Consider the following 22048-nt stretch of genomic DNA (forward strand, 5'->3'; position numbering starts at 1 on the left):
AACTGCTGCCATTTAGTGCTGTAGACACATGCACACTCCTGAACTTACTTTCCTGATTTTCAATAAAGGATAACAAGAAAACAAAGAAAATTTGATAATAGAAGTAAATTGAAAAGTTATTCAAAATTGTATGTTCTATCCGAACCATGAAATAAAAAATGTGGGTTTTATGTCCCTTTAATGACAAATTTAACAGTACTCTGCAGAACTCTGCATGTCCCAAACTTCTCATGTGCTAGCTCATCAGCATCTCTGGTTTGTGGTTAAAGGGACACTCAAGTCAAATTTAAACTTTTATGATTGAGATAGAGCAGGGTTCTTCAAACTTTTTCCCCCAAGACCCAGTGTCATGATACCACATATATATGTGACCCTATTTTTATACTTTGAAAATATTAGTAACTAATATACAACTAGATAGCTGCAATTTTAGCAAAGTGACTAAATGTGTGTGTACTTTACTCCTGATTGTAGTCAAACATCAAAGTGTTGTAAAATGTAATCACACACACTCTCATGCCACAGACACACCACACACACTATCATGCCACAGATACACCACACTCTCATGCCACAGGCACACCCCACACACACACACACACACACACTCTCTCTCATGCCACAGACACACCACACACACACTTTCATGCCACAGACACACCACACACACTCTCATGCCACAGAAACACCACACACACTCTCATGCCACAGATACACCACACACACTCTCATGCCACAGACACACCACACACACACTTTCATGCCACAGACACACCACACACACTCTCATGCCACAGACACACCACACACACTCTCATGCCACAGAAACACCACACACACTCTCATGCCACAGATACACCACACACACACACTCTCATGCAACAGACACACTCTCATGCCACAGAAACACCACACACACACACACTCATGCCACAGACACACCACACACACTTTCATGCCACAGACACACCACACACACTCTCATGCCACAGAAACACCACACACACTCTCATGCCACAGATACACCACACACACTCTCATGCCACAGACACACCACACACACACTTTCATGCCACAGACACACCACACACACTCTCATGCCACAGAAACACCACACACACTCTCATGCCACAGATACACCACACACACACACTCTCATGCAACAGACACACTCTCATGCCACAGAAACACCACACACACACACACTCACTCTCATGCCACAGAAACACCACACACACACACTCTCATGCCACAGACACACCACACACACATACTCTCAAGCCACAGATACACCACACACACTCACTCTCATGCCACAGAAACACCACACACACACACTCTCATGCCACAGACACACCACACACACATACTCTCAAGCCACAGACACACCACACACACTCACTCTCATGCCACAGAAACACCACACACACACACTCTCATGCCACAGACACACCACACACACATACTCTCAAGCCACAGATACACCACACACACACACTCTCATGCCACAGACACACCACACACACTTTCATGAAACAGACGCAAACACCACAAACATTTTCATACTACACACGCACAACGCACACACAAGCCGCGACACAGAAGTAAACTGGAAAGTTGTTTAAAATTGCATGCTCTATCTAATTCATGAAAGTTTAATTTTGACTTAACTGTCCCTTTAAGAGATTGCTAGAAATCATAGTTTGGAATTATGGATACCAGAGTTTAGTAATTCATCCTTCTAACACCTAAAAAGAGAAAATTCGGTGTGTGATTTGCAGAAAATTGTAAGCAATTTTTTTTTTTTTTTTTTTAAATCAGCAATTCTGCAGGAGCAACTGCTTTGTGATGCTGACATTCACGGTATGTTGTTTCACTCTATTGCATCTGTTCATACACTTGCATCATATAAACTCAATACTTATAAGCTGAAACCTATCAGTTTTATTTAGTTTACTTTAGTAGTTTTTTCAACAATGATTTTATTATAATTATGTTGAGCATCATTTATAATGATCAGTATTATTTTCTTTAACTTTGCTATTTTTTTAGTGGTGGCTGCTTTCCAGCAAGTCATGAAATGTTATCATCAGTACAAATCATAACTTCATGTTTATATTGGTATTATTAAATTACGTTTAAGCTTATTGATTATTTTGAAGCAAACTTTAGGCTTGTTTAAGTGTGTCCTTGTGCAAAACGCTGTCACCTCTACACACCATCCCAGTGGCCTTCAGCTGTGAATGGGATAGTAAAACTGTGTCTGCCACACACACCTTCGCGTTCTGATTGGCTGACAAGTATTCCCCGTATCCATATTAGGGCAGCCTGACCATATAAGTCTCATGTCACCGCCCCCTCGGCTGTGGCTGGCAGGGTGACCTCTGCGATTAGTTCCATGTTTCGGGAGATCACAGAAGGAAAAGCTGCGGATCGGATACTTTGATCCACTTATCAGAAGACACCGCACAGCCAAAGCATGGTGAGCGTGACCGAGAGCCCGGCTGCTGGACTCCCCCTGCCTGCTCAGCACAAGGCGGAAGCAGCATTGGACAATACCGGGCAAGGTAACAATTGGATAAGTGACAGGAGCAGTGTTTATATGACCACTTGCGCCCTTATGGGTTTGCCATGCTAGACTTATATATGTGCCTGCAATTTATTGTGTAATATTGTTAGCTGTGCAAACAAAAACACCACATCAATATATACTATATATAGAGTGCTCATAATACAGTCATAACACTAAATATGAACAAAAAATTATACCTTTTTTGCATCTGTAGATTATATATATATATATATATATATATATATATATATATATATATATATATAATCTGTTAAGCTTTTTGCAACACATAAGTATATCTATATACACTATACTTGATACATGTTGCCTATAGCATGCAAACATATACAGTTATCTTTATAGCAGTGCTATGCAAATTATAAGCTTCTACACTTATACATACATATAAACTAGCAGTTTTCACAGTCTTACATACATACATGCACTTGTTTGTGTGCAGTGCAGATAGAGACATTCCTGTCGATCAAAATGCTGCTAGTTCACACTGATCAACTGGTTTGTTGCCTTTTAGCTGTGGTCATTCAACACGTGGATGTGTGTACAAAGTTGCAAGGTCACCTTTAGCTAGTTGTGTCCTCAGTGATAGCAGACATCTGTGGGATGGAGCAACAAAGGACTAGACTTAGAAAATTCATTATTAAGTTTTGTAGACTGAGAATGCCTTTTACATTCTGCTGACATCTACTGCCAGATCATATGCTAGACTAGTACTATATTTATAGCTGGAACTTTTCTCCTGTAGACATTTACATAAACACAAGATGCTTACATTATACATTGTGATATGTTAAAATAAGACAGAAAACACAGTATGCAATTATCACTGCAATATAATACAGGTGGCCCTCAGTTTACGCCGGGGTTAGGTTCCAGAAGGAATGGTTGTAAATCGAAACCGTTGTAAATTGAAACCCAGTTTATAATGTAAGTCAATGGGAAGTGAGGGAGATAGGTTCCAGGCCCCTCTCAAAATTGTCATAAGTAACACCTAATACATTATTTTTAAAGCTTTGAAATGAAGACTTTAAATGCTAAACAGCATTATAAACCTAATAAAATAATCACACAACACAGAATATATAATTAAACTAAGTTAAATGAACAAAAACATTTGCTAAACTGCATTATAATCCTAATAAAATAATCACACAACACAGACTTCACTTGCATTTTTCTGCAAACAGTTCTTTCTATGCATTCCAATCTGGACTGATTTATAGACAGGAAGATCTTGTTCCTTTGAAATCTGCTCGATAGCTCAATTCTGGTTAAACTGATTAATTTCAGCTTGCTTGGCTTTGCTGCAACACAAGCGGACAGCTCCACCTACTGGCTATTTTAATAAATGCACTGCTTCTCAATGCTTTTCAATAGCAGTCACATGACTGGAAAAAAAGGTTGTTATTCTGAAACGGTGTAAATTGAACCGTTGTAAAACGAGGGCCACCTGTACACTTATCTGGTCAGTAATGCCACACATGGTCTTGTAATTACAAGATTTAGTTCTCTATATTTACAGTTTTGTATTATAGGAGCAGGGGTAACCATACTTTTTTTTGGAAGGCCAGTCAATAATGGTGAGATTCGCAATAATAACATAAAATTAAATTATAAACACACTTTTTGTTAAAATTTACATAGTAAATAAGTTGCTGTTAATAAATTTAAATTAACTGTATATACTTTTCAAATGTAGTGCACATACACAATAAAGTAAAAATTAAACTTTCATAATTTAGATAGAGCATGCAATTTTAACAAGATGTGTGCAGGCATCAAATATGCACACTTTTGGAGGCACCAGCTACTACTGAGAATGTGCAAGAGTTCAGTGTTTGCTATTAGTCTGTGATGGGCTAACGGATGTCACATGATACAGGGGGCCAGCATATTGAAGTACATTTTGAAATTTGTCAAGAAAAAGTCTACTTCTCATTTAAAATGCAGAGTAAGTAATATTGCATTGTCTTTTTATTGTACACTTGATGATTATGCAATTCTACTTTGTTTAATGGTCAGTCAAATATCTCATTAGAAGCGTTTAACTGCTTTTTTTTTTAATTATAAATAGCAAATATTTTATGCCTTTTTTTTTTTCTGCTCAGTGGTTCTGAAGGCCACACAAAAACTTTTGAAAATTATATGAACCTCAAGCTTAGTTGGCAACAAAACCATAAACTGTTCACTACCCAGATAGAGCCAGATATATCCTTATACTAAATTTCCATGCCTGCAATATCCTGACCTACGTGAATTTGGTTTACTGTACTGTGTATCTTGGCAACATTATAGTACTATAAAGGTAATTTAAAAGTTAGCAGATACTGTATGGACAAATTAAAGAGAAAAGTACTGTCTAAATATTTACTTTGGAGACAGAAAAGTGCAGACTGAATAAGACAAATATTTATTTATTTTTTAAGGTTTGGTCAAAGCAAAGCACTTTTTACCATACAACAACCTTTGTAATAATTATCTTCAAATTTTTCTAGTTCTGTATAAATGTATCAGCCTGTGGTATATTAATATATTTATATGTATTATGGAGGTACAGTCCATAATTGCTTAATTTCTCTATTTGAACATAATACAAATAATTATCATAAATCTCATTCCAAGTTGATATAGCATTTGTCAATTGCAATGCTTTAATTAAATGATAAAAGTGTGTATCTTTCTTAAAGTGATGGGAAATCATAGCACTTAAAAAATGCTTGGCTGTACCATTGTTAGAAATAAAAGTGTGCTTCAGTCATGAGTTTTAAAAAAAGTATTCCCAAAGTAGCTTTATTTTGCTGCGGCCTTATTGCGATATTAAAGGGACACTGAACCTAAAAAATTTTCTTTCATGATTCAGATAGAGCATTCAATTTTAAACAACTTTCTAGTTTACTCCTATTATCAATTTTTTCTTAATTCTCTTGGTATGTTTATTTGAAAAGCAAGAATGTAAGTTTAGATGCCGGCCCATTTTTGGTTAACAACCTGGGTTGTCCTTGCTGATTGGACAGCACCAATAAACAAGTGCTGTACATGGTCTGAACCAAAAATTAGCTGGCTCCTTAGTTTAGATGCCTTCTTTTCCAAATAAAGATAGCAACGAAGAAAAAAATGATAATAGGAGTAAATTAGAAAGTTGCTTAAAATTGCATGCTCTATCTGAATCATGAAAGAAAACAATTGGGTTCAGTACCCCTTTAAGTGTCCCCAGCCACCCACGACAAAGATGAATTTTTTTCAATCAGTTGATGTTTCCACCTCTTAGCCAATAGCCGTGTTAGCCATACAGTGCTGTACTGAATGGCTAGAGAGTTGGAAACATCACCTCATTGAAAAAAAACGTTCTCTGCCGTGGGTGGACTGAAGCACTTAGTATCGCAATAAAGTCATAGCAAAATAAAGCTACTTTGTTAATACTTTTTTTTAAAACTCATGACTGAAGCTTAGTTTTATTGAAACACTAGGATTTACCATCATTTTAAGAATAAACTAGATTAAAGGGACACTACTGTAAATTGCCCCTCCCCTTTAATGTGTATTTAATTAAACATTTCACCCACTAAATTGTATTGAATTGTGTATAAATAGCTCCTTTGCCTTTATTTTGTCATTTGAATTAGTTGTGTTTGCCAGTTTAAACCAACAGGTATACTGAAAATGTCAATACTGCAGTAGGCTATGTAATCAAATCTAGCAACCAAAGTAACACTCCCAGTTGGGTGGATGGTAGAGGTAGGTACCACAATGATAATGTTTAATTATCTCAGGCAGTGATACAATAAGGAATCCTTTAAGATTCTATAGAGTGATACGATAACAGGATCTGTTCTCTGTGCAAGCTCAGATCATTTTAATGGGTTGTGGTTTCAAAGAGCAAAACACACATCTATTTCACATACAAAAATAAACATAAATTCAATGCTCTACAAAATAGTATAACAAGTCACTGAAAATATGTTAAGGGTAAACCAATTTTACACTGCACTGTCTCTTGAAAAAAATCTTATATATATATATATATATATATATATATATATATATATATATATATATATATATATATATATATATATATATGTTACAGTTTTTTTCAAGAGACAGCTCAGAGTAAAGTTCATATGGAATTTGTATGGTGGTTGTTTAATGGCAGATGTAGAACGCTTCAAATCTGCAAATCAATTCACAAGACAGAAACCTGATTATTAATATATATATGCCCTGAAAACTTGTGAAATAACGTCACACTAGTAAAGCAAAACACATACTATATAACTATTTGTTTGGTTTTTAAAATAGTGTACGTAGCTGCTTTTAAATCCAGTTTATTTGTAAATATAATTTTATGTCTTTCTGGGGCTGATAAAGTAAAAGTGATTGTAAAGTTTAATGAATAAGTGCCGGTATCTAAAAATACTCTTAAAAACACTGTCACTAAAACTTTACAATGAAGTTTCTTTTTTAAAATCCTTATATTTCTCAATGGAAAACAGACTGGCAACACACTTGCCCGCTTCTCCTGCGGTAGAAAGCACAGCAATGAGGTCACGCAACGATTGGAGAAAGCCAGATTCGTCATTGCTGTGCTAACTACAGCAGGAGAAGCGGGCGGAGGATCGCCGGTCTGTTTTCCATAAAGCAAAGATTATTTATTTTTAAAAAGCAACTTCATTGTAAAGTTTAATGAATGAAAGTGCCCCTGATTTTAAGGGAGATTTTTAGATACTGGGCACTTATTTATTAAACTTTACAATCACTTTAAGACTAATTATTTTGTATTTATCTTGAGACAGGTGTGTGGGAACAGTAATACAAGCTGTATTTCTCTTGTTGAAACAAGATCTATGACCAAAACATTGTAGCAAGCTGGAATGTGTGCAAAAAAAGTTACAATTGCTAAAGTATCTAAAATCCTATGTGCCTAGAGATAGCCAGGTGTTTGAATTTACTAACAGTATCTTTATAAATAATTTTGGCAAGATGATGTAAAGATAGATGGACTTTAACCTTAGCATTTAGGTATGGACATAATTTAAAGTTCATATGGAATTTGTATGGTGGTTGTTTAATGGCAGATGTAGAACGCTTCATATCTGCAAAAAGATATTGCTAGAGGGCTTAATAAGCAAGCGTTGCAATATGACCTTGCTTTTAAAATATTTACCCTGAGGTTAGATCTAAAAATATATTAAAGTTTAGTCTTCGTGGAAGGCGTGGGACACAGAAAGTCTACATTATATAGGTATGTTAGCATTACCTCTTTATTTGATACATGGAATAAAACAGGCAAGCAATTTAGAATACTGTGCTCCTAAAATTCTTGTTTGGCTATTACATTTTTGGATTATTTAGCTGCATCCCTATATGAAATCATTTCACTTTGTCCTTAGTATTCTGAATTAATCCAATGTTTTAAATAAATCTGTCAACTCCTGAGCTCACTAAACCACCATCCTCCTGAATAAAGAGTAAAAAAGTGTGTTCTAAGATTTTGAGCCACATAAGAGATGGAGACTGGATTGGTGTTGAATTTCTAAGATACATTTATAGAAACATAGATTTTGACAGCAGATAAGAGCCATAGGCCCAGAAAGTATAGAAAAAGTATAAACTTTCGTAGGATCCATGTTCTAACGCTATTAGGGTGCCACTATGTTCTTTTTAATAGTAATCAATATACACCTTTCAATGAGCTAACCCCATTGGTTCGATAATTGGGAGTGTATGCATCCCACTCTGTTTATAGAGAGCATTGCAGCATCTGAATAATCACTCTTGAGAAAGTCCCGCTGTATCGGGACGAAACGCGTAGAGGACCGTCCCTATCTGATCCAGTGAGGCCACCGTAGTTCCCGGTCTGCAGTTGGGAACTTATTGGTTTGTGTGCCGAGGGTCAAGTTACTTACCGCTTGTGTTAATTATATTTACTGGCGGGACAGAGACTATTACTTTCCTCATACCAGTACATGGAGCTTAGGCAGAGTTTGAGAACATCGCTGCTTACCCAGACCAAGTATTGCTGTCATCCTCTCAGGAGCATGGAACTGTTACTTCTGGAGCTGCATGCTGAGCCGGTGCCGTGTGGGATAAGTTACATTTGTAACGTTAACACATTGTGTTCATTCGCTGTTTTTAATCATATATTTTGTGAGTTGCCACTTGTCGTGTGTGCATATGTATTAAAGGAATATTACTCTACATTTGAGTCTGCGCTCTTCTCCTCTCTTTTTCAGAAAAACATGTTACAAGGTCTGTGGAACCACCTTTAAAAGAGGAGCTGTCGGACTATCCTTTTGAGACATATTTTTATATTTGTTTATGTATTGCATATCTATTTGTCTATGAATTTTGGAATAATTTTGGACTAATTTTGGTCTATATAGGGTTTTCTTTTATCCTTTGTTTTGGGAATATATTTTTATACACTGTGGGTGATGTATTTGTTATACATATAACAACATATATATTTATATATATATTTTCTATTCAATATATGCATATAGATATAAGATTAGCGCTACTTGGTGTACTTAATTACACCATTTTTTTGTGTTGTTTATTTCGTAGGATAGCCTTCTGTTTATCCCAGGCATTCTTAAAGTCCCCCACAGTGTTTATCATTATCACCTCTTGTGGAAGTTTATTCCATGAATCAATCACCCTTTCTGTAAAGAAATGCTTCCGCAAATTACTCCTCAATCTACTACCCTTCATCTTGAGATGACCCCTTGTTCTTAAATTTTTCTTTTAATGAAAAATATTCACAGCCTCAACTTTACTAAGCCCTTTAATTTAATTTACTTGAAAGTTGCTATCATATCACCTCTTTCCCTTCTCTCCTCTAAGCTATACTTAATTAGGTCATTGAGCCACTCCTGGTACATTTTACTTTTTAGACCATGTACAATTTTGGTAGCCCTCCTTTGCACAGATTCCAGTTTGTTTATATCCTTCTGAAGGTATGGCCTCCAGAACTGCACACAATACTCAAGATGAGGCCTAACTAATGATCTGTAAAGTGGCAACCTTGCTATTTCTGCTGCAAATACCTCTACCAAGACATCCAAGCATTCTACTGCCCATACTCGCTGCAGTACTACATTGTTTACTAGATTTTAAATAATCCCCAAGTCCTATTCCTCATTTGTAACAGTCAGTAAAATGTCATTGAGTCTGTAATTAACGGTTGGATTTTTCTTCCCCCCCCCCCCCCCGGGAACATCTACTCTCTTACACATTTTTGAATAATCTGCAAACAGACATACTTTCTCCCTGTAGCCCTTTGCTGAAATCTCTGATAAATATGTTAAAGAAAACAGGCCCCAGAACTGACCCCTGAGGAACACCACCAGTAACAGCCCCTCTGCTGAATGTACTCCATTTACTAAGACACTCTGTTTTCTATCCTGAAGCCATCATTCTACACCGTTCACAATATTCTAGACCAAGGAGATACAGTTTGTGAATTAGTTTGTTGTGTGGGACGATGTCAAATGCTTTGCTGAAATCTAGATATACTACATCATCTGTTCCACCCTGGTCCTGCATCAGGCTGGGAAGACTGAATCTGCAATAGGCAAGCAGCTTAGTTTGAAGAAATCAACTGTGGGAGCAATAATTAGAATAATTAGAAAATGGAAGACATACAAGACCACTGATAATCTCCCTCGATCTGGGGCTCCACGCAAGATCTCACCCCGTAGGGTCAAAATGATCACAAGAACGGGGAGCAAACATCTTAGAACTACATGGGGGGACCTAGTGAATGACCTGCAGAGAGCTGGGACCAACGCAACAAAGGCTACCATCAGTAACACATTACCCGCCAGGGACTCAGATCCTGCAGTGCCAGACGTGTCCCCCTGCTTAAGACAGTACATGTCCGGGCCCGTCTGAAGTATGCTAGAGAGCATTTGGATGATCCAGAAGCGGATTGGGAGAATGTCATATGGTCAGATGAAACCAAAGTAGAACTGTTTGGTAGAAACACAACTTGTCGTGTTTGGAGGAGAGAGAATGCTGAGTTGCAACCAAAGAACACCATACCTACTGTGAAGCATGGGGGTGGCAACATCATGCTTTGGGGCTGTTTCTCTGCAAAGGGAACAGGACAACTGATCCGTGTACATGAAAGAATGAATGGGGCCATGTATAGTGAGATTTTGAGTGCAAACATCCTTCCATCAGCAAGGGCATTGAAGATGAAACGTGGCTGGGTCTTTCGGCATGACAATGATCCCAAACACACCACCCGGGCAACAAAGGAGTGTCTTCGTAAGAAGTATTTCAAGGTCCTGGAGTGGCCTAGCCAGTCTCCAGATCTCAACCCCATAGAAAACCTTTGGAGGGAGTTGAAAGTCTGTGTTGCCCAGCAACAGCCCCAAAACATCACTGCTCTAGAGGAGATCTGCATGCAGGAATGGGCCAACATACCAGCAACAGTGTGTGACAACCTTGCGAAGACTTACAGAAAACTGTCATTGCCAACAAAGGATATATAACAAAGTATTGAGACGAACTTTTGATATTGACCAAATACTTATTTTCCACCATAATTTGCAAATATATTCTTTCCAAATCAGACAATGTGATTGTCTGGATTTGTTTCCACATTTTGTCTCTCATAGCTGAGGTATACCTATGATGAAAATTATAGGCCTCCCTCATCTTCTTAAGTGGGAGAACTTGCACAATTGGTGACTGATTTGGGTCCTCCTAAATTGTTTGTCTTTATGTAAGTCATAATTCTTTTTTTAAGAGACTCTCCATTAATTTCCCTACTACTGAAGTTAACTGGCTTGTAGTTACCAGACTTTTCCCTACTGCCATTTTTTGAACAGGTACTACATTAAAGGGATAGCACTGATCGAAGTTTCTTTAAAACCCTTGGATGAATACCAACAAAACCTCATCCTCTGTAAAAAGTATTAGTGTTAAGCTAATTCCATTTTTTGTAGCATAGACATTCTATCTTCACAATCTTTTGTGAAAACAGGACAGAAGTAATCATTGAGACAGTCTGCAATTTGCTTATCTCCTTCTACTATTGTACCATTAACTGTTTTCAATTTTACTATTCCAACATTAGTTGTTTTTTTTTTTACTGATATATCTAAAGAAGATTTTGTCCCCATTGTGTTACTGACTGTACTATCTTCTCTTCCGCATGAGCTTTAACCTTACTGATTAACTTCTTAGTCTTTTTTGTTGGAGCCTCCATAATTGCATATCATCATCTGACTGTGGGCTCTATGTACCAAAAGGCGGGCGGACAGCTTCTCAACTTGCGAAGCGGTCTGCCCGCCTTTACTACTCTCGGGCCCGTATGCATCATTACACTCTCGTCGCAGTGTGTAATGCCCGCCCCTTTATTTGCGCAACCAATCTCGTGACTGAAGGTGCTGTCAATCACCGAGAGCGAGCAAGCTCTGTGATTTTCCTTTGCCACCTCAGAGGTGGCGTAGGGTTTAAGAAGCAGTGGTCTAATGACCACTGCTTTTTACATTGCGGGAAGCAGGCTCACATATGCAAACCTGCCCCACAAGGGCTCAGGAGCAGCTTTTGCTGCTTGGTACATGGAGCCTTGCATGTCTGTAATTTGTATCAACTATCTTTTTTTGTCTTTACAGCATGTGCTACTTCTTTGGAAAACCAAATTGGTTTCCTCTTTCTTTTACTTTTACAGACATGTCTAATACAGTGTGCAGTTGCATCTAATATGGCACCCTTCAAAAATTCCCATTGTTCTTAAGTCCCTGTAATAAGAGTTTGCCCTTTTAAATAGTTGACTAGGTATCCTCCCATGTATCAGCCTTCCTAAAGTTTAAAACTTTTGTTTTAGTCTGGGTGGGCAGTGACTGCACATTAATACTAAACCAAACAGATTGATGATCACTGGATCCTAAGTTCTCACCTACAGACATATTTGAAACTGTATCTCTGTAAGTATTAAATCAAATATAGCTTCCTTTCAAATTGGTTCCTTAAAAGGACAGTCTACTATAGAATTTTTTATTGTTTAAAAAGACAGATAATCCATTTTCTTTGTACCCATTCCCCAGTTTTGCTTAACCAACACAGTTATTTTAATACACTTTTTACCTCTTTGACTACTTTGTATCTAAGCCTCTGCAGACTGCCCCTTTATTTAAATTCTTTTGACAGACTTGCATTTTAACCAATCCGTGCCCTCTCATAAAAAACTCCACAGAAGTGAGCACAATGTGAAAATGTGTTAACCTTTTTTTTTTTGTATTTGCTACCAAAACTATTTTTTTCTCCTCTAATTTACATATTTATAATATAGTGGAGTAGTGATCCTTGACTTGTATAATGCATATACCAGGGTTCGAAAAATCCCACCCACTAGGGCAGTACTTTGTAACTGGGAATCGGGACCCCCAGAGGTTCCTTTAAAAAATTATTTTGGTCCCAACAAGACTTGGTAATGTACTGTGAGTGTGTTTGTATGTATGAGTGAGTAAATGTTTTCCTTATTTTGCTTAAAGGGCCAGTCAACACCAGAATTTTTGTTGTTTAAAAAGATAGATAATCCCTTTATTACCCATTCCCCAGTTTTGCCTAACCAACACAGTTAAATTAATATACTTTTTACCTCTGTGATTAACTTGTATCTAAGCATCTTCTGACAGCCCCCTGATTACATGACTTTGTATTTATTATTTATTGACTTTCATTTTAGCCAATTAGTGCAGTGTCTGCCACAAGCCACGGGCATGATCACAATGTTATCTATATGGCTCACATGAACAAGTACTCTGCTGTTGTGAAAAGCAAATAAAAAAGCATGTGATAAAAGGTGGCCTTCAAGGGCTTAGAAATGATCACATGAGCCTTCCTATGTTTAGCTTTCAACTAACAATACCAAGAGAACAAAGCAAAATTGGTGTAAAAGTAAATAGGAAAGTTGTTTAAAATGACATGCCCTATTTGAAACATGAAAGTTTTTTTCTTTTTGGACTTGACTGTCCCTTTAATGCAAGGTAGGCACTAATTTTGTACCTCTTCACAAGCGTGGGTGTTACCTATCAACACACACAGGGGAGAAGCCTACATGGAGGGTATATGGAGTTAGAGAGAGTCTAATTGTTAGTGATTAGCAATGAGACTCCCTGGCTTTATATAAACAACTCCATTACTCTGTCATGAGTTTATTTGCAATGGATGTGCGCCAATACCCCCTGTTTTGTGTCATTCTATTATGAAGAGAAAAAGCAGAAATGATTCAGCCCATAAAGGCAAAGTACTGTAGTATTACGACCAGTCAACATTGGGACACCTTGTAAGTTGGTGACCGGCTAAGCAGAATATGGCCATAAGATCACAATTTTAATATAAAAGCATAGATGTTTTCGCAGGCAATTTTTTGCAGCATTTAAAAATGTGTTGGTGTTTTTGCAGTGAATGTGTGCAAATACCCCCTGTTTTGTGTATGTGTGTATGTATGTGTGTATATATATGTATATATCAGGATTTAAGGATGCACTCACTAGTCTTTTTCAATGGTGTAGTTTAATAAACGGACGTTTGTCTGAGGAAGGGAAGCGTGTCCCCGAAACGTCACGCTAATTAAACTACACCATTGAAAAAGACCAGTGAGTGCCTCCTTATATCCTATTATATATATATATATATATATATATATATATATATATATATATATATATATATATATATATATATATATATATATATATATATATATATATATATATATATATATACATATATACACAGTTTTCAAAAGTTTACATCTATTATCAAATTTGCCTATTTATGGCTCCTTACTATAATAGCATACTGAGGTAGGCACAGGAGGATGCTCACTGTTACAAACATTAGAGCATATTGAGGTAAGTGTAGGAGGGTGCTCACTGTTACAAACATTAGAGCATATTGAGGTAAGTGTAGGAGGGTGCTCACTGTTACAAACATTACGGTTCCTTACCATAAGAGCATACTGAGGTAGGCGCAGGCGGGTGCTCGCTGTTATAAACATTATGGCTCCTTACCATAAGAGCATATTAGGGTAGGCCCAGGAGGCTTCTCACTGTTACAAACATACAAGTTATGTATAACGGTAGATAGGTATAATAGGCTTGCATGCAAGCAGGTATAACTGCTTAACTGAACCATTAATTCGCTCATTATATTTCTATATACTACAGTCGGTACTTAAGTGTGGTTTTAATGAGTTTTCCTATTTTAATTGTAAAACCCAATAAAAGTTATATTTTAATGTAGTGTCTACTCCTATTCCCACATTCCAATCTTGGATCAGCAACTAAGTGATTATTACTTGCAACTATTTCGGAATTTGACCTAGGAGTGCAACCCAAGTGTATGCTTTTCTCTGTAACTCCAATACTTATGCTCATACACCATGCACCCACATCTTGCCGTACTTTAGTGGCATAATTGAAGATACAAATAGGTCTATCACACATAGGTAGTGCCATTGGTAACTTTTTTCAAATTAAACAAACATTATGGCTCCTTACTATAAGAGCATACTGAGGTAGGTGCAGGAGGGAGCTCACTGTTTCAAACATTGTTTAAAGAACAGCTGCCATATTGGCTCAAGACGTGCATACTCAGAAGCATACTTCAGTATGCTCTCATGGAAAGAAACAACGTTTTAACTAAGGATAGAAGAAGTAAAGGAAAAAGTAAAGAAGTATTACTGTAAATATAACAGAAGTAGAAGAAAATTGTATTTTTTTGTATAATTGTATGTTCTACCTTAATTATGAAAGTTTACATTTGACTTTTATGTCCCTATAAAGTAATTTTGAAAGAGAGATGGGAGGGAACCAGTGTTCAGCCAGGGAAATAGAAATGGCAGCCTTTATTGCTGACACATATATTGGCCTACTAAAAAACGAATGATTTCTTCTCATTTACAAATGTGTGGGGGAGGGGGTTGCCTGGAATACAGGTTGGCACTGGGTTTCACAGGATTGTACCTCTGCAATGACAAGTGTTTCATTTGAGGCTGCAATAAATATATAAGCAATTAGCAAGTTAAAGGGACATAAAAGACTTTTTTCTTTCTTGATTGATTCTTTTTGAAAAGGATACCTTGGTAGGCTCAGGAACTGCTGATTGGTGGCTGCACATATATACCTTGTGTTATTGGCTCACCCAATGCGTTACATAGCTTCTATTAGTGCATTACTGCTTCTTCAACAAAGGATACCATTAGAATGAAGCAAGTTAGAAAATAGAAGTAAATAGGAAATTGTATTTTCTATCTGAATCATGAAAGAATAACATTAGGGTTTTATTTCCTTTAATGTATGTAAACATTGAATAACATACATCTAAGGTTTGAACCAAATGCTAATAAGGGGGTGCTCTAAAACCATTTTTTTTCCTATTGTATCACAAACCTTTAACTAATCTTGAATATATCATCTAAAATGTGTATTTATTTTCAATATACTTTTGTGTTTATAATTACAGAACTTAACAGTGAAAGTAAAGTAAGTTCAATAGCATCAACAAATGAGACCAAAAGCTCACAAGATGTATTTGATGTGAAAATCCAGTTGCCAGTAGGAGAATTTCTTGATATACAGGTCAGAATCTGTTATAATTTAACCTTATAATATGTTATCAGACTCTTAATCAAAACATACTACAAAGAATTTTCCAGTGGAGCTCAACCAGAAATATGTAAAAAAAATAATAATAGCTTTGTGTAGATTGAAGGGTTTTATTGCATTTGTAATGTAACTCATAAATAGCATAATAGTGAATCACTGGCAGAACGCCAACACCCTATATATAATCAATTAGATTATGAAGTCTGTGCATTCAAAGCTTTGAGTCCCCTCGGACAGATAAGTGCCATATAATTACAATACAATTATTAATTTCCAACTAGAGGAGCTAGTTTGCAGACAAAATTATACTTTAGATATTACACTGAAATTCTAAAGTTTGCATGTCATTCTTAAAATATGTAATATGACAACCAATCTATATTTTTCTTTATTACAAGTAATCTTATTATAGTTGTGTGCATATTTTGTTAACAATATACTTCAGATAGAGCATGTATTAAAAAAATCTAATTTATTTCAAATTTACTTTTTGTTAAAAATAAAATCAAATTTATTTCAAATGTACTTCTTTCTGGTACATCACTGTTGAAATTTAACTCCTTTCCATGAAATAGTACCAATTTATCTTGAGTAATGTTTGCAGAAATGTATAACATTACTACAAACACTAATAAGATATAATGCTGTAGACAAGTGCACTCTCATGAACCTATCTAGGTATGCTTTAACAAAATGGAACTATGTTTCAACAAATTATATCAACAGAAAGAGGAACATTTAATAATATAATTAAACAGGAATTTTGTTTCCATTGTAAATTGTTTAACTTTATCATGATGCAGTTAAATTCCACTTCCCTTTTAAGGATTTGACGTCTTCACTCCTCCTATATCTGCACAGGTATCTTCTAAAGAGTTGGTGCAGGAGATAATCCAGGTGTTAATGGAACATGAAGATTCCTGTCACAGAACCTGTTTTTCACTGCAACTAGATGGGAATGTTCTGGATAATTTCTCAGAGCTGAAGTCTGTGGAAGGACTGAAAGCTGGGTCTGTCCTAAAAGTAGTTGAAGGTAAAATGTGGTGGGGCAGATTATAGCACAGAATTTGTTTACAAAAGCATTCCGAGATTTTAATGGGGAATTTTGTAACAAACTGTTTCAACTGTATTGTAATATACCCAGGCATGTTGTTCTGAAGTAAAATCAGCTGTCTAGAAAGACATTGTTCTGATAAAAAATAAAACCGCTGTTTCTCCTACATTGGTGTATCCGGTCTACGGCTTCATCCTTACTTGTGGGATATTCTCAATCCCTACAGGAAGTGGCAAAGAGAGCACACAGCAGAGCTGTCCATATAGCTCCCCTCAGGCTCCGCCCCCCCAGTCATTCTCTTTGCCGCTCTAACTAGTAGCTTCTCCACGGGGGTGGTAAAGAGTATGTGGTGTTAGTTGTAGTTTTTTATTTCTTCTATCAAGAGTTTGTTATTTTAAAATAGTGCCGGCTTGTACTATTTACTCTGCAGCAGAAAGTGATGAAGATTTCTGCTAAGAGGAATATAATTTTAGCACCAGTAACTAAAATCCATTTCTGTTCCCACGCAGGACTGTTGAAACCAGAGAACATCAGTTGGGGGGAACAGTTTGCAGGCTTAACTGCTTCAGGTATGATCAGTCATTTTTCTAACAAGACCATGTAATGCTAGAAGACTGTCAGAAATCCCCTCTGGGATAGGTAAGCCATTTTTCTTAGACTCTGTATAAAATGATGGCTTATATTAAGGGCTCTATGCTGGTTGACACTACTGTGGGCTTAAAAATCGATTGCTTTTTAGCATGTTTTTCACTATAAATAAGGTGTTTTTTCAGACTTTAAAACACTTTTGGGGTTTAATTTGCGCCTGGCACTTATTTGGACACCTAATCTAGTCAGAAAGGCCCCTCCACTCTGGAATGAAGAGGGAGGAGGCCTCATTTTCGCGCCTCAATTGCGCAGTTGTTTTGCCTAGGCAGTTCATGCAGCTTCACGTGGGGAGTCCAGAGGCATCAGAAAAGACTCCAGAGAGGCTTATTTCCTACTAAAATAATCCCTAAGGAAGGTAAAGGCAACAGTGGAAGCCGGGGCATAGTACTGTAGTGTGTTAACCGGTTAATAACTGTTATTAGCTCCGGTTTGGGCATTAAGGGGTTAATTGGTCTGAAAATTTGTGTGCAATCTTTTCAAAGCATTAAGACACTGTGGTGAAAATTTCATTAAAATCGGATGTTTATTTGATGGTTTTTTGATGTTTCAGTAATAAAGTGTGCACTTTTATTATTTAAAGAGACAGTAACGTTTTTGTCAAAAATAATTTTTATTGCATTGAAGTTCTGTTTAAGTCTGTCAAACATGTCTGAATCTTCAGATAGCCTATGTTCTGTATGTTCAAAGGCCAAGGTGGTTCCCCCATTAAATTTATGTGTGAAGTGTGCCATAGCGTCCAAACAGCTTAAGGACCGGACCGTACAATTACACTTAAAAATATAGCCCAAGATGATTCTTTAGCTGAAGGTAGTGAAGATAGCTCGCTATCCTCTCCTTCTGTGTCAACACCAGCTATGCCCGCGCAAGCGATGCCCAGTACATCTAGCGCACCAATTGCGATTACTATGCAACAGTTAGCGGCAGTAATGAATAATTCTCTCTCAGCATTTTTATCCAAACTGCCAGCTTTTCCTAGGAAGCGTGATTGCTCAGTTTTAAACACAGAAAATGAGCAAGCAGACGCAGAGGATAATTTATCTGTAGTGCCCTCACATCAATCTGACTTGGCGGTGAGGGAGGGCCTGTCTGAGGGAGAAATTTCTTACACAGGAAAAGTTTCTCAGCAGGCAGAGCCTGATACCATAGCATTTAAATTTAAGCTAGAACACCTCCGCGCCCTTACTTAAGGAGGTCCTAGCTACACTTGATGATTGTGATCCTTTGGTGATCCCAGAAAAATTGTGTAAAATGGACAAATTCTTAGAGGTCCCAGTACACACTGATGCGTTTTCGATACCTAAGAGGGTGGCGGATATCATGACTAAGGAATGGGAGAAGCCAGGTGTACCTTTTGTTCCCCCTCCTATATTTAAGAAAATGTTCCCAATTGTTGACCCTAGAAGGGACGCGTGGCAGACGGTCCCCAAGGTAGAGGGGGCAGTTTCAATGCTAGCTAAGCGCACAACTATACCAATAGAAGACAGTTGCGCTTTCAAAGACCCTATGGATAAAAATAAGAAGGTTTACTTAAGAAAATTTTTGTTCAACAGGTTTTCTTCTTCAACAAATTTCTTGCATTATTCCTGTAACCACTGCAGCGGCTTTTTGGTTTGAGGAACTAGAAAACTCGCTACAGAAGGAGACTTAGTATGATGAAGTCATGGACAGAATTCACGCCCTGAAGTTGCCTAATTCTTTCATTACAGATGCCGCTTTCCAGTTAGCTAAATTGGCGGCAAAAAATTCTGTTTTTGCAATCGTGGCGCGCAGAGCGCTTTGGTTAAAATCTTGGTCGGCGGACGTGTCGTCCAAAACAAAATTGCTTAATATTCCTTTCAAGGGTAAGACCCTATTCGGGTCAGAGTTGAAAGAAATTATTTCAGATATCACTGGGGGAAAGGGCCATGCCCTTCCACAGGATAGACCTTTCAAAGCTAAAAATAAGTCTAATTTTCGTTCCTTTCGCAATTTCAGGAACGGACCGGCTTCTACCTCTACAGCCACTAGGCAAGAGGGCAACGCACCCCAGCCCAAACCAGCATGGAAGCCATTGCAAGGCTGGAACAAGGGTAAACAGGCCAAGAAGCCTGCTGCTGCTACCAAGACAGCATGAAGGGGTAGCCCCCGATCCGGGACCGGATCTAGTAGGGGGCAGACTTTCTCTCTTTGCTCAGGCTTGGGCAAGAGATGTTCCGGACCCCTGGGCACTAGAAATTGTCTCTCAGGGGTATCTTCTAGAGATCAAAGACCTTCCCCCAAGGGGAAGGTTCCACATGTCTCGCTTATCTTTAGACCAGATAAAGAGACAGGCATTCTTACATTGCTTAGAACACCTTTTTAAAAATGGGAGTGATACACCCAGTTCCGACAGCAGAGCAAGGACTGGGTTTTTACTCAAACCTGTTTGTAGTTCCCAAAAAGGAAGGAACCTTCAGGCCAATTCTGGACTTAAAAATTCTAAACAAATTCCTCAGAGTTCCATCATTCAAAATGGAAACCATTCGGACAATTTTACCAATGATCCAGGAGGGTCAATATATGACTACCGTGGACTTAAAGGATGCGTACCTGCATATTCCTATCCACAAAGATCACCATCAGTTCCTGAGGTTCGCCTTTCTGGACAAGCATTACCAGTTCGTGGCTCTTCCCTTCGGATTGGCCACTGCTCCCAGAATTTTCACAAAGGTACTAGGGTCCCTTCTAGCGGTGCTAAGGCCAAGGGGCATTGCAGTAGCACCTTACCTAGACAACATTTTAATACAAGCGTCGTCCTTTCACAAAGCAAAGGCTCATACAGACATTGTTCTAGCCTTTCTAAGGTCTCACGGGTGGAAGGTGAACATAGAAAAAAGTTCTCTGTCCCCGTTCACAAGGGTTCCCTTCCTGGGAACAATAATAGACTCAGTAGAAATGAAGATCTTTCTGACAGAGGTCAGGAAGTTAAAACTTCTGAACACTTGTCGAGTTCTTCAATCCATTCCTCAACCCTCCATAGCTCAGTGCATGGAGGTAATAGGACTCATGGTTGCAGCAATGGACGTGGTTCCATTTGCTCGAATTCATTTAAGACCATTGCAACTGTGCATGCTCAAACAGTGGAATGGGGATTATGCAGATTTGTCTCCCCAGATTCAAATGGACCAGAAAACCAGAGACTCACTTCTCTGGTGGTTGTCTCCGGATCACCTGTCTCAGGGAATGAGTTTCCGCAGACCGGAGTGGATCATTGTCACGACTGACGCCAGCCTCCTAGGCTGGGGCGCGGTCTGGGGGTCCCTGAAGGCTCAGGGTCTATGGTCTCGGGAAGAATCTCTTCTCCCGATAAACATTTTGGAATTGAGAGCGATATTCAATGCGCTCCAGGCATGGCCTCAACTAGCGGAGGCCAAATTCATCAGATTTCAGTCGGACAACATGACGACTGTAGCGTACATCAATCATCGGGGGGAACAAAGAGTTCCCTGGCGATGAGGGAGGTATCCAAAATCATCAAATGGGCAGAGGATCACTCCTGCCATCTATCAGCAATTCACATCCCAGGAGTGGACAACTGGGAAGCGGATTATCTGAGTCGTCAGACTTTCCATCCGGGGGAGTGGGAACTTCACCCGGAGGTTTTTGCCCAGTTAACTCAACTATGGGGCATTCCAGATCTGAATCTGATGGCGTCACGTCAGAACTCCAAAGTTCCATGTTACGGGTCCAGGTCCAGGGATCCCAAGGCGACATTGGTAGATGCCTTATTAGCGCCTTGGTCATTCAATCTAGCTTATGTCTTTCCACCGTTTCCCCTTCTCCCCCGGCTAGTAGCCAGGATCAAACAGGAGAAGGCTTCGGTAATTCTGATAGCTCCTGCGTGGCCACGCAGGACTTGGTATGCAGACCTGATGAATATGTCATAGGTTCCACCATGGAAGCTACCTTTGAGGCAGGACCTTCTAATTCAAGGTCCATTCGAACATCCAAACCTAGTTTCTCTGCAACTGACTGCTTGGAGATTGAACGCTTGATTCTAGCTAAGCGTGGGTTTTCGGAATCAGTTATAGATACCCTGATCCAGGCTAGAAAGCCTGTCACCAGGAAAATTTACCATAAGATATGGCGGAAATATCTTTGTTGGTGCGA

The 22048-nt window shown here is 38.2% G+C and overlaps 1 pseudogene; it reads left to right on the forward strand.

The window, feature by feature from the left end:
• The first annotated feature begins 2403 nt into the window (after positions 1-2403).
• LOC128649050 (clustered mitochondria protein homolog) overlaps positions 2404-22048 on the forward strand; it is a 103294-nt pseudogene continuing 83649 nt past the window's right edge.

The sequence above is a fragment of the Bombina bombina genome, chromosome 2 (genome assembly GCF_027579735.1).
Source record: "Bombina bombina isolate aBomBom1 chromosome 2, aBomBom1.pri, whole genome shotgun sequence".
NCBI lineage: Eukaryota > Metazoa > Chordata > Amphibia > Anura > Bombinatoridae > Bombina > Bombina bombina.